Here is a 14,279-nt window from a genome sequence, read left to right on the forward strand (position 1 = left end):
GTCTGTGGTGCAGGGGTTTCTTGTGCTTAGCATGGTAATGCCTGAAACGGGGGGAGCCCATCTGTAGTTCAGACCCTCTGCCAGCCAGGATGCCAACTGCCAGCCAGGGCAGGCAGCTGCACTGCCATTCTCCAACAACTTTTTGGGAAGGTCTCAGATTGCCCCCACACTCCTTCCTGACTGTCATCTGCTTCACCTGCACCCATGATCCTGGTGCAGGTGTTTACAGGGCAGGACTAGGAGGGAGCTGCTCACAGATTTGAATCTGGGTTTATCACAGCAATGTCTATCATTTTGTGCTTTCCACAGTTCCCTGACAGGATGATGCCAAAACTATTTCATGAAAAGGAATTACATAGTACGAATGCTACACAGACTCAGTTACTTCTTGTCTTTTCCAGTTCTGAAAAAAATTCCTCAATACTTTACTTTGCAAAGATAGCTGAGAGTTCAGTTGTATTTTCCGTAGTCTGGAGGGCATCAGGTTGTGATTCCCCAGCCTGAGTTTATTTCTGACTCTGCCACTGAGGTGTGAGTAACCCTGACCAGACCACTTGGCCCCTCTGACTCAGTTTCTTCTTTTCTCTTTTATTTTCCTGCAGTATAAAGCCCCGGATAGAAGAGCTGGTTATTAGTTTGCATTTGTGAGGTGTGTCATGCAACGGGGGTGAGGGCAGGACCAAAGCTCAAGCACTGAGGAAAGCCTGCCAACAGTGTCATATAAACTATCAACTGGATGTGTTGCTGAAGACAAGAGGGTTTAATTGCATGAGTTGTCTGTCCCCCCTGCTCACCAGGTAAACCTAAACCTGGTCCTCTGGATAGTCCAGATCCTGGCTTGCCCCAAAAACTGCTCCAGACCTCATGCCACCTTTGCCCTGCCATCCCTGCAGCTGAACCCTGGGGACCTTCAGGGACAGCCCAGCATCACAAATCCTCATGCTCAGAGCCTTTCCTCCATCTTACAGGCTGCTGACAAGCATTTGCTTGCAGAGGAAGATCCAGCAAAGGAATGCAAGGGTGTCTTTGTGCAATTTTCTCACCCACACTCACCTGGGCAGTCCTGCTAAAGCTGAGGGAGATGCCTGGGTGTAGAACCACCTGCCTCAGCACCCAAATGGTTCAAGGAATTTTGCACACATGGGTCCTTGCTGAGAATCTCCCTGGAGCCATTTGTTCTGCTCTCCCTATTGCTAAAACATGAGAAAAGACAGTGCCTCTGCCTGCACATGGGGGTGTCAACCCAACCACCCCCTCAGTAAATCTTCACCACCCAAGAAATACTTGTAAACTCCTTCCATCCATCTATCCATGGACAGTGCTGCTTGGTTTAAACGTCCCCCATTTCTCAATCTTCTTTTCGTTGTTTTTTTTTTTCCAGGCTATTTGAGCCACAAAACTGGCCAACAGACACAGCTGGGAAACACACTGCAGCACAAAGGAAAAATAATAAAGGCTGGGAGAAGTTCTTTTCCCCTCTACAGAACTGTAATTGGGTCTTCTCTTTTTATTTTTTTTTTTTTTTAAGCTCAGTTGGGGTATGAACTCCTTAATCTTAGTTTGACTTATGGGAAAGGGAGGGCATTAGCATATTTATAAAAATTTACCTTGTTCTGAAACTGTAGACATGCTTCACCTTATAATTTCATGATTAGTGTCATTTCATCATAGGGGAAAAGCCACTTCTTCTATCCAGCGGCACAAAACGAATACAAATCAAACACATGCTTTCTGGAATTATTCACACAATGTTTTCAAAAATCGACATAGTTCAATAGTTGAGCAATAAATTTTCTTACTAATGAGACACTAAAAAATGTTTTTGATGTTACGCCCAGGGAGAACTAGTTATTGCAGATTTATAGGCAATCTGTGCAAAGACTGTCCTTTGCTTCCAATGAGTTTCTAATTTTGATTTGATGATATCCAGCTGCAGAGATTTGGCCATGATATTATATAACTTGTGATATCACATCTATACAGTATTTTCTTCCCCCTCGATGGCTGGCCTTTTCATGCATGACCTGGACTGCAGCATCCCATGGTTTCCTTGTGCAGACAGCCATGGCATGTGGTGTTTATGGATCCCTTTAAAGAGTGTGTGCAGTTACAGGATGTGCATCTCGTAACTCTCTGAAATACAGGAGGCAAATTTAAATTTTGCTGGAAATGCAGCTTTTCCTTTCAGCTCCTCCTGCTCTCTCCATGGCTGGGAGCTCAGAGCAGGCCGGGGTGTGGGCAGTCATTCTCCGGAAGGCCTTGCAGACAGTGTTTCGTGGTTCCTTTTGTTCCTAGAATTTCTTCTAGGGTTTGGCTGGAGCCAAGCCAGTCAGGCTTGTCCAAGCTGGGGGAAGCCACCACCCCAGGGACTGAAATCACCACAACCCACCCACTCCCACACCAGGACGGTTCGGAACAGGCAGTGAAGGGCACTCAGTGACCTCTTGTTGGCCTCTTGTGACACCATTTTACCAACAAAAAGCCTCAGAGGGAGAGTTTCCCAACCCAGGCCCAGAATATTTCCAAAGCAGACTATTCAGAGAAGGCAACCACCTATTCATGTCCTGGAAGTAACCAACAGCAGGGCTTTAATCCCCAGACCCTGCTGAACTCAGTCCTTCCCTGGGGACATTTTTAATCCAAAACAAACCGAGCCGTGCCTGTACTGACACTGCTGGCAGGCCCCTTCCCTAGGAAATGAGGGAATGTGGTGTCTCTCCAGGGGCCATGACAAGGCTCCTTGCCTGGGTACAAGGATGATGAGTGCTTCAGAAGTGCTGATGATTCAGGCCCGTGGCTGCAAACACAAAGGCTGCTTTTTGCCTAAACAAACTTTTCCAGCTTGGAAAGTATGATGAGGAGACTGTGGCCACCCTAAATAGTATCAATTAACTGATAACTCACAAATATTTCAGCCAGTTATTCTTCTGAAGGGCTGAAGGAAGAACACCCGTGACAGGGACAGAATACCCATGGCAAATGCCTTCAGCAGGTGCTCACCTGGAAATCAGGCATCACATGCCATGCATATGCATAATTCCATATAAATCATGGGCTTGAGCAACCTAGAAGCACTAAACAATGTTAAAACTTCACAGAAACACATTCAGAATGACATCTTATTCCCAGCTTTCATTAAGCATGTTATGCATTGAAGAGCTGCCATTCTTTTTTCCTTCATAGACCCAGGGTTTTGGTCCCCCCCTCCTTACATGCACCTTCTCGTCACATTTCTATCTCCAACTTCACTTCTGATGCAGATTATTTCAATGGCACTTCAGAAACATATGCAGAAAATGCAGCCAGATGTCTTCCTTGGATTTCAGGAAGGCAGAGAAGTGTCAGAATTAAATCTGGATGGCTATGATGTTGCCAAAAATAGTTTATGCACTCACCCTGTATCTGTGAAGATAGATCCCAAGGCCAAACACAGAAATTAGCTTCCATATCAACATTTTACTGTCACTTTCATCGCCACGCCAATAGATTAGTTAAAATAACATCGTTTACTGGCATGGAGTGTTATTGCAAACAGATGTCATCATTAGGCTAAAGACGAGTTCTACTATTTCATCCAGGAATTTATTCATGGAAATTTTGATTTTTTTCATTGAAATAAGAAACAGTTTTTAGTCCTTGAATCTTTCATCCCTGAAAACCACTTTAGTATTGTTGGGGTTTTTGTGTTGTTCCCCTCTCCCATGAAGAAGAAATCAGCATTTTGCTTGACATGGCATAATTCTGGTGGTTATTTTTCAGTTAAAAGTTTTCCTACAGGGAAAGGCAAATGTTATTTGGAAAAATACCTATGATCAGTTGTAATTCCTTGTATGTCTTTCATAATTGTATCTAATTGCATTCTGCTTCCTTCAATTCTTCTTCATCTAGAGCTGAATAATTCTAGTAACAAATATATTTGTTTTTCCATAGTCATTGAGTCACCTTCTCTGTGTTATTCAGATAAAGCTGGACATACATTTGTAATGTTTGGGTTTTGTTGCCTTCCTTTTTTCAGAAGGGAGTCTGCATGGATAATGGATACACATTTGACTTCATTCATTAGAAAGGAACATGAAGCAGTGCAATGTAATGAGATCAGCCACCAAAACATAGCAGCTCAGGAGGGGTAAAACAAGGCTGGACCAGGCAGAAAACTGAAATCTCAGTCCTTCTGGAATGAGAGGCAGTGCACTGGTTGACTTAAGCAAGGATTCTAGGACTTCATCCTGAGAATTTAATAGTACTGCTGTTCTAAGTAAGTTCAAGCAGAAATGCATGCTCACTGGTGTAGAATAAGGAATTTCAGTCCTACACAAACAAAAGCCTATGCATTTAAGTAAAAGAATTTTGAGCCCCTTCACTTTATTTATTTAATCTGCTTACAACATATTAAATATTAAAAACTACATTGTAATAGATTTTATGTACCTCTGAGAAATAACCACAAAAATCACCCAACACACAAAAAATGCAATAGTGGCCAATTTGTATTCTTACTCAATCCACTCCAGAGAGGAGAGCAACAAATCAGGTCATGTTTGGCCCCTAGTTTAGTGTAATATGTTGACTCATTTCTCCTCTCTGCATGTGTATTCCTTACACCATGACTAATAGGTTGTCCATAACTTCTATATGAAACTTGCAGTGTCCCCACTGCATGAGCCCTAGTGTCAAAAGAGAAATTCCCAACACTCCAACACAGCCCTGGCCTCTCTGCTCCTGCTCACATCAATGGAAAATTTCCTTTAGACCTCATAACCAAGAATCACTCACTACAATCAAAATCCTTTGGAGAAAAAAAATCCTACTGTCATCTTTTAAAGGCTAAAATCCTCTTCAGTTCTCTTATAGTATGTGAGAATGGACATTGCCAAGAAAAGGCACCTTTGTAATGTAAGATAGATGTTTAACTCAGGAAAACATGGGAAGAGCTTATATTAACAGCCCCAGGGTGCACACAAAGTCAGTTTTACTCCTGGGAAAAAATCCAAGTGGGTCTCTGGACACTCACAAAGAGCCTGGAGCAGGTGCAGGTGCCGCAGGACCAGCTAGGCAGAAAGAAGGTACAAATCCCACCCTGGAAAACACTGAACTAAACTAGCACCTGCAAAGGTGCATAAGGAAGGACAGAATGGTTGGAGTATGAAGAGACCTCTGGAAATCACCTGGTCCCACCCCCTTCTAAAGCAGGTTCAGCTGCAGCAGGTGACACAGGATTGCTCCAGGTGGCTGGGGAATGTCTGCAGGGGAGGAGGCTCCATGGCCTCTCTGGGCAGACTGTCCCAGTGCTCAATCACCCTCACAGTAAAGTTTTTCCTCATACTCAGATGAAACTTGTTTCAGTTTGTGGCCACATGGTCATGTCTTTTCTGGGATAAACATCTTCAGCTCCCTCAGCTTTTCCTTGTAAGAGATGCTCCAGTCCTCACATTCTCCTCCAGACTGCTCAGTTGTTCTTTGTCTGCTCCCTGCCACTAACCCTCTCCTCCTTTTTCCAGCACAGGGTGTCATCACAGCACTGCAGCTTTCTGGGACAGCCAGAGCAGGCTGTAGAACAGCATTTGCCTTCTATCCTCACTCACAGCCCTGTGCTGAGTTGCTTAAATGCATAAAAATCTCGATCCTGCATCTCCTGTGAGTGCCTACAGGGACCACCGCTGTGTCTCATTACTCTGAGCTGGGAAAAGAGCAGGAGTTAGTTACTGACAGCAGAGCAGCCCCCAGAAACTCTAGCTGGAATTTCTATCTTCTTCTGCATTTGCCTTTACTGTAATTATGTTTCAGAATAATTTCTATGTCAATCTCCCACTTCCAAATATAAATGTCACTTCTCTTGCCCGGATTCAAAACAAACTGTCAGTGTGAAATAGCTTCTAACACGTTAATAATGAAATACCGTTTTACCCCCACTGAGAATAAAATGCTAGGACTAATCATACCATTCTAAAGGGCTTATAAATCAATAAACCAAGAGGCAGTGAATGAACAAAATGCTGATTGAAATCATAAGCACATCAAGTATCTGCAGATAATCAGTGTCACATGTTTAAAATAAAAATAATTTAAAAAAAAGAAATAGTTTCCCTAAACATGTGGATACACACAGTGCCTTGCTAGATTTTATTCTCACAGCGTGGTTTGATTTCTCACCAAGGTGGATGAAAGCACAACTGACTGTTAGAAAACGAGGGCAGCAGATCACTTTGTGGTGTGACATTCACAACCCAAGTGGTACAACTTCATAATAAACTGTTCAGTAGCTGGGACTTTTCCTGTGTCTCTTTCCCTGCTTGCTGCAGGGATGCCAGCTGGCAGCAAACAGGGAAAGAGATACAGGAAAAGTGTCCATCAGCAGTTCTGATGCAGTTCCTCAGGCCAGGGCTGTGTCAGGGCCCAGCATCACAGCTAGCAGCAGAGCCACGTTGCCTGGCTGGGGACACAGGGTGGGAACTGCTGGAGTCCTGCCACTCCTCAGACCCAGCTGCCCTCTAACCCTTCCTCCCCCTGAAGCACCTGTTTTGTGGCCTTTGGCCCCATGAAAATTTTGGGCAGCAGCTCCACAGGGATGGTCACCTTGTACAATACACTCATTCAAAGTTGGCTGTTTCGGACACACAACACACCTGAAAATCCTCCCTGAGTGAGTCACGCTCTTCCCCATCCCACTGAGGCTGAGGAAGATTTGTAAATTTGGTGGTGGGGAAAGCTTTTCTCAAATTCATGGTATTCTCTTTAGGGATTCACATGACTACAGTTAAACAATTCTTTCCCTGTTTGGGGGTGTCTGTGAAGCTGTGATATAACAAATGTTGTCAAGCTTCAGTTTCTAAGGATTCCCAAAGTGTTGGCACCATGGAGGTGTCCAAGCACCTTAGCTTGGGCCCAGGAGAGCTGGCAACACAATCCAGTGTTTGCAGGTGTAACACCTCCTGTGAAAGACCCTCCCGAGGAAATGAGCAGCCCTTTGTCGAATGACACTTGATCACCAAACCCACAGCTGCTCTCCTGCATTTGTCACCCAAACCCCTTTTGTCCCTGGAAAGGAGCCTGTGAGAAATCTCTGGTACTTTAGAAGTGGCACATTGCCATTTTTAGCAAACAAACCTTGTTTCAGAATTAAAGGCTGGCACTGGATGTACAGAGAAATGTTAGATGAAAAACACCAACAGAGCAGCTCCTCAATTTTATGGAAACTGGTGACAGCAATTTCCTGTGTGAGAGTAAGAATGGTTCTTATTTACAGTCAACTCCAAATTATTTCCTCATATACTTTATCGAATCTTTCTTAAAGATAGATTCTGTAACTCTCATTGAACCTGTCTCAAGAAAAAAAATTACATAATATATCAAAATCATCTATCTATTCTTCGTCTGCATTCTGATGCAATTTATTGAATAAAATAGAGTAGAAATGAGGATGCTGGGAATTTGTGACAGAGTTTTTAATTGTAAATCTCAGAGTAAATAAGCATGAGGTTCTCTTGCTAAAGAATTGTAAATTAAGTTAATGGATATTGAGATTAAGTCCTTTTTTAAATTTATTTTGAAATACTTGATGATAATAGAAACTTACACTATGTATTATTCCAAGTGTCTTTAAAGACTTTTAGAGTCATTATTCTATGATGGATGCGTGTTTTAAAAAATTTCCATTTCTGAATAGGTAAATGGATTAATTGAGAGAGGATCATGAAAAGCTTTGCAAATGTGTGTTGATAAACGAGTTAATAAAACACAAAATGCTTTATTCACACAAGATAGGTAGGCTCACCCCTTGTTAATACTCAGCAGAGCTAAAATATTCCCGTGAAGTGGCATTGAGGTATCATGATCTTCAAGTGATATGGGGTAGGAACTTCTTTTGATAAAACCTTCTGGGGAAACACACCACACCAGTGTTTAAAGTGTTCATCTTGTGTCACACGTTATTCTAATTGTGTCACTGAAATGCTGCTGCTATTTGAAACATTTCTCCCCAGGTGATAGTAGCTCTTCAAAAGTGAGGTTATGTCTTAGCAGGTGCTTTAAAAACACAGTGGAAGATTCTTAGCATGGACCTCTTTTTGTCCTTTGCAAGATGACTGATATTTCTTCATGTCTTATTTCCTCTAAGAAACATTTAATGAACCTATTTTTTCCACAGGGATGATGAACCTCACTCAATGTCTGGTAGCAACGTGCACTCATTGGGCCCAGTGAGCAGGGCAGCAGGGCTGTGTTGCACTGAATACTTCCTGCAGCACTATGGAATTCAGGCACCAATCTTCCAAAAAGCATTCAGAAGCTCGGCCCCTGCTGGAATTCAGTGCTCAGGAGGTGGATGTTTCAGTAAAGCCAAGACTGAACCATAAATTTTTAGGTGTGTTGCCTCCAGCTATACCAAAGCTCTGGAACTCCAGCTCTGCACCATTCTACAGCACATCACTGTAGGTCTGTAAATATTCACCATCGTTGCTTTCTGTCACTGCAGGCTCTAATTCGTTTGGGATCTCAACTGGAAATTCTGTGTGACTGTGTTTGCATGCACAGAGGCAACCAAGTGCTCAGAGAGCATCACAGCACCAGGACAGTGTATGAACTCATTAACAACAGAGCACTAAGATGAAAATATATTTATACCCTGGGAAACAGAAAAAAAAGTTGCCATTATCTTGCACGTAACCTTGCAAAGTTTCTCCTACATGCCCTTCTTCACAGTTCACCCAAGTTGTCACAGTCCTGTCTGTAAGAGCTTGGGGACTGCCAGCAAAATCCCTACTGGAAGATATTCTGCAGGGCCATCAGTCACATCTAAAGCACTCAAATGTTAGGAAATGTCAGGATTTAAGCTGCTGAGAGAATCTTATATTTGCCCTTTTGCGTGTTTGTGCTGTACAGGGTAAAGCACTATTCCAGTAAGTAAAGACAGAGATCCTTGACTCCCTGTAGCAATATGAGTGAATTGAGTCACTAATACAAATGTTTCAAACTTATCTACTTCCCCTTCAATAAATATTTAACACCTGCTTAATCACTGGCCCCTTCTGAAGTCACTTTGTGAATTTTTGAGCCATAATTTAAAGAAGGAAAAAAAAATCATTACGTAACCTGGCTGGCAATAACATTTTCTTCATAGAATGGAGCATTCCCTCTGTCCTCGGAGCATCTTGTAGGAATGAAAGGGAAATAAAGCCTGGCTTTGCTGCAGTTTCTCCATTCTGCAGCTTCCACTGACACCTGCTGGAGGCAGGCACCATCAGTTCTAGCTGGGGCACCAGGCAGAGAAGGACATGGAGGGGCTGCAGTGAGCCCAGAGCAGGTCACAGAGATGCTCAGAGGGCTGGAACCTCTGCTATGGGGACAGGCTGGGACAGCTGGGGGTGACCAGCCTGAAGAACACTCCAGGGAGACCTGAGCCCCCTCCAGTGCCTAAACAGGTAGAGAGCCAGAGAGGGACTTTGTACAAGGGTCTGCAGTGGTGGGAGACAGGGGAAAAATTTTTGACTGACAGGGAGTGGGTTTAGATTAGACATTGCTATGAATTTCTTCCCTGCAACAGTGGTGAGGCCCTGGCACAGGCTGCCAAGGGAAATGTGGGTGACCCATCCCTGGAAATGTCCAAGGCTTGGGCAGGGCTTGGAGCAACCTGGGATAGTGGAAGGCATCCTTGCCATGGCAGAGGATTTAAACTAGATGACCTTTAAGGTGTCTCCTAACTCTTTTCATGTTAGAAATTTCAGCAGGCTTCTGATGGAGGTGTGAAGCGATTAGGGAATGACAGTTAAAAAACCCAAAAAAAACCCCAAAAAAACCCAATCAATCAAACAACAACAAAAAAAAAATCACTAAAATATAGCCACAGTCCTAAAACTTTGAAAACTAGAAAATGTATAACAATTTTTACAGTAGGTTGTTTATGTTGGTGTAAAGTGTTCTTGCTCTGCTGAGCCAGGGAACAGAGCCAGTCTGATAGACCTGAACCTTTCCTTCACTTCCAGATTAACATCACTGTTTGTGCTTTTGTAAACACTACGAGCTGGGTGCACCAGGGTTATCTCACAGCATCTAGTTCATAAGAGTAGATTTTCACTAAATCTCAAGACTATTGAAAAAATTGGAGGTATATACAAAAAACTTTTACATTTAGAGTGCTGCCCAACAGGAGCCATCTAAGGTGAGGGTGTTTTGTTTTGTTTTGTTTTTTTCCTGGTAGGGATGGGAGGACGGTTGAATTTTTGGCTTAGCATCTTTTCAATTCGTGTAAAGCTTTTATTACGTAGTGGCTCAAGTCGCCTTGGTGGCATCCAGGAGGTGGCAGTGGAGGAGCATCCATCGCTCCACAAACGCCGGGTGAGCAGTGTGAAGGAGGGTAGAACTCTTAGTTAGACTCCAGCTCTTCTTTTGAGCAGCACAGGGACACTGACTCCTTCCCCTCTCAGCACATCACAACTGAAAAAGAAGTGCTGGAGAAGATTTTGAAATATGAGGGAAAAGTCACAAGTTCTTCAACTTAAAAACAGAGAATTTTCCTACAGAATGCAGTGACTAAATGAAGTTTCTGTCACAAGTATCAAAGGACAGCAGGAGCAAACAGTGTCAAAATTTTAAAAAGTGAAGGAACAGAAAAGGATTTTACAAGTGATATCAGGAGTAGCAAGAAACAATTCTCAATGTACAGTGAGAAACAAAGGAAAAGAGCCCAGACAGGTTATTGGTTCATCAGCAAATTAAAGGAGGGGTCATCAGCGAATAAAAGAAGCCAGTAAGGCCAAAGTTCTCTGTGTCTTTTTTTGTGTTTCTAAGGGGGAAAGACCAAGTGCAAAGGCTTCAAACAGCAGCAGAGCAGGAGAAAATCCACAAGGAAATGCACAGGGAGCCAACAGCACACACAGAACTGGAAAGTTTCACAGTGCCTGAGCCTGATGCATTTCAACCCAAAATACTGCAGAAAAATATGACAGAATTAATGTCAAAACCACTTGGGGTTATCTTAGGGAAGTCATGGGGTGTAAATAAGCATCAGAAAACTGGAGAGAAGCAAATGTATTCAGTTTCTAAGAATGGAAGGGGGAGATTAATCAGGGATTTGTCTATCAGTCAGCTTACCTTCAAATGCCAGAAAATCCTGGAAAGCACAAAATCTTTGTGAGCAGTGCAAGAGAGCAAGGCAATGAGGAAAGTCAAAATGGATTTTCCAGCTGCAAATCCCCTCACAGCAAACTCATCTCTTTTTATGAATGGGCCCTGGGCCTGGATCGAGAGGAAACAATAAACAGCATCTAAAGTCACAGAATGAGCTTTGATACCTTCTCATTCAAAAGGGAAAAAAGTGGGTTCTACATCAGACTCTGACATGGCACGGGAATAAAGGCTGAATAAACATGCTGGAGTGATGAAAATGCAGCAATTTTCCTGCAGTCCAGGATACTCTTTTCTGAACAAAAGCCACGACATGTACTTGTAATGGAGTGACATTCATGCAGCACAGCACTCAAGCACACCTCTGCTCTGATGATCCATTTCCTGATGTCCTGTCCTCTCACCCAGCCATTAAAGCAAATGTTCTGTGAGAGCCAGCCCTGCTGCAAGGGGCTGTGATAAAGGATCTGCCTCCACTAATGGCACGGACTCACTTCCCAAACACTGAAATCACCGAGTGACCATGGATAATTCAGTGATCATCAGTAATTAACGCATTCACAAATTCCTCTGCCTATAACTGGCCAGGATTGAACCTTCCCTCTGAGCTGCACATGAAGCCAGTGCAACATTGATTCAGCACTTTCACAAATCTTTTAGCATGGGCACAAAAAAACAGAACTCTCTGCTGTAGCCTGTGAGAGGCAACCTTCACTAGCTAACATTGCTGAATTTTAGCACCCTTTGCTCTTATCTAGTGACAGAGGAACTCAGGCTTAGCAAAAATATCAACCATCACAAACAATGTAACCTGTTATTTACTACAGAAATAGTAAATAAATGCTAGGACACAAATCACAGCCTGTGTTAATGCAATTCCTGTCTGTGCTGGCAGACCAGGGTTACATTTCTGAAAATATATTAGAAATATATCACAAAAAAAATCCAAATGAAGTATAGTAAATATGAATCCATCAAGTGTTGATAAGACAACGAAGACTGCCCTGAAGTTTCTGTGTCCTGCTCATGAAAATAAAGTAGTTGGTAGAGTTACCTTCCTCCTTTGCTGTAAATATTACATTAATTGTTTTTGCTTGGAGATGTACAAGGGAATTTCCTCTAAAAGCAGATGAGAAGAGGCAGGAGAACAGGAAGAAAACAGCTTTGGAGAGCAGTGGGCAGACTGGATGTGCTGCTGGGAAACACCAGAGCACCACTGGTGGGAGCCAGTGTGATGCTCCTGCTTTCCTGTGGTGAGGCTTGTTGGGTTGGGGTGGAGCAGGCTGCATCCTCAGGTCCTGCACAAGCACAAAACACATTGTAAAATACATAAGTCCTGTTTTGTTTATGGATGCAGCCCATTGGTAGCAGGAATTTTGATTGGGTTTTTTTGTTGCTTGTTTTTATTTTAATGATCTTTCAGTTTTGGGCGTTTCACATTGTCTTCCTTGTAGGGTAAATATGTAGGATAAAAGTGAGCTTTATGGGTTCATGCTGTCCTGATTTGCACAGCTCTATTTTGTGTCTGTGCTAGCAGGCAGGGCTCTGCTGGACAAGCACAGATTTCCTTGGGGATGAGTGCTCCTATGTGTGCAGGAAGAGGGAGTGGGGGAAAATATAAAAACTTGTGATCTCTCAGAAGCTCAGCAGAGGAGATGGTTTAAAGCAATGGCAGTAAAATCTCTGAGTGCTGGCAGGGATTTGTATGGTGTATGCAATGGGTTCCTCGAAGATGTGTGATTGCATCCAAAGGGTGAGGCAGACTTCAGTGGGAACTGCTGGAGGGAGGCAATTGCAGTGTGGCTGGAAAGTCACACAGCAGCATTAAAGTTCCCATTCTGTGTTCCAGGCTGTCCAGAGCCAGCAGTGTTTGGTGTGAGGCAGGGAGGGGTTTAGAATTAGGAGCTGTCCTGAATTGTCCTTCCTGGCCCAACGTGTCCTTCTGCAGGTGTGGACCTTGCTGGAGAGGCTCTCTGAGCTGTCCTGGTGGCTGCAGGCTCAGAGCTGCTCTGTGCAGCCTTGCTCTAGAGCTGGCACCAAGCCACAGCACAGTCACAAGTGTCACAGCAAACACCTCTGTGTGCTCCCTGTGCCCTCTCTCTGCTACATCCTCTTCTGCAGATTTTGGGTTTTACTTAACATAAATCCTGTAGGATTTTACTTCTGGCTGTCCTTTTGACAGTAATGGACCATTAACTAATTGGAGATAAAACTGAAAGCATAAATCCCTCTCCTTTATGGAATTAGAAAGCAGGTTGAGGATGCAGGTTGTGAAAGGCAAGAGTTCACTGGAAGCTCAGACCAAACCTGATTAAGTGTCCCTGCCAGGCATCCCCACCTGTGCCAGGTGAGGAACAAGAAAGCAGAAGTTGAGGTTTGTGCTGCAGGACTGTTGGCATCTGCCAAGAGAAATCCTTTAGTCCTGATATTTGAGCTGGTTTGCCAGGGTCTTCCCTGAAAGACAGTGAGGAGAGTCTGGGTGCTTATCTCCAGAGACTGATGCTGTCTCTGATTGGAAGTTGGGTGTTTTTATCTTTTTTGAGACAGGGTGAGATGAGGAGAGCTTTGCTCATGTCAGAGTGAGGGAGGAAGAAGCACAAGGGGAGTGCCCAGACTGCTCCCAGCCAGGCAGTGGGGTGATGAGAGGAGATGATGAGGCAGCTCTGCAGGTTGGTGTGTACCTTTGTCCAGTTCCCAGGCCTTCCCCTGGGGTCTCCAGTGAGGCAGAAGGACTCTGCTACGTGGGAGTGAATTTGCCGATGACTCCCTTCACTAGACCTTGAGGTCAGCCCCTACTGATTAAAAAAGTTAATTACCTTCCTCTTGCAAGAATGACTCTGTTTTCAAGGTCTCCCAGGCCATTAATCAAGCATCTTCTTTGGAAAGCAGTTTTAATTAAAAGTAAGTCATCATTAGAGCCAGGTGGCCAAGTCAGAGGGGGATGTCTTCAGAGACCTCACGAGGCTCTGCTGTGGTGAAGGGAGTGGTTCATGTTTATGCAGCCCCCAGCCTTCCCCCCACTCCTGGTGTGAGTATTCTTTTTTAATTGTCAAGCTGAATCTTTAAACACTGTTTAAAATCTGCAATTTATAGGCAAATCTTCAGCAGAGTTCAGTCATCTCTTGGTGCCGAGGGTGTCTGCAGCATCCCCCACTGCTGTG

The sequence above is a fragment of the Lonchura striata genome, chromosome 6 (assembly GCF_050655825.1).
Source record: "Lonchura striata isolate lonStrDom1 chromosome 6, ASM5065582v1, whole genome shotgun sequence".
In the NCBI taxonomy this organism is placed as follows: domain Eukaryota; kingdom Metazoa; phylum Chordata; class Aves; order Passeriformes; family Estrildidae; genus Lonchura; species Lonchura striata.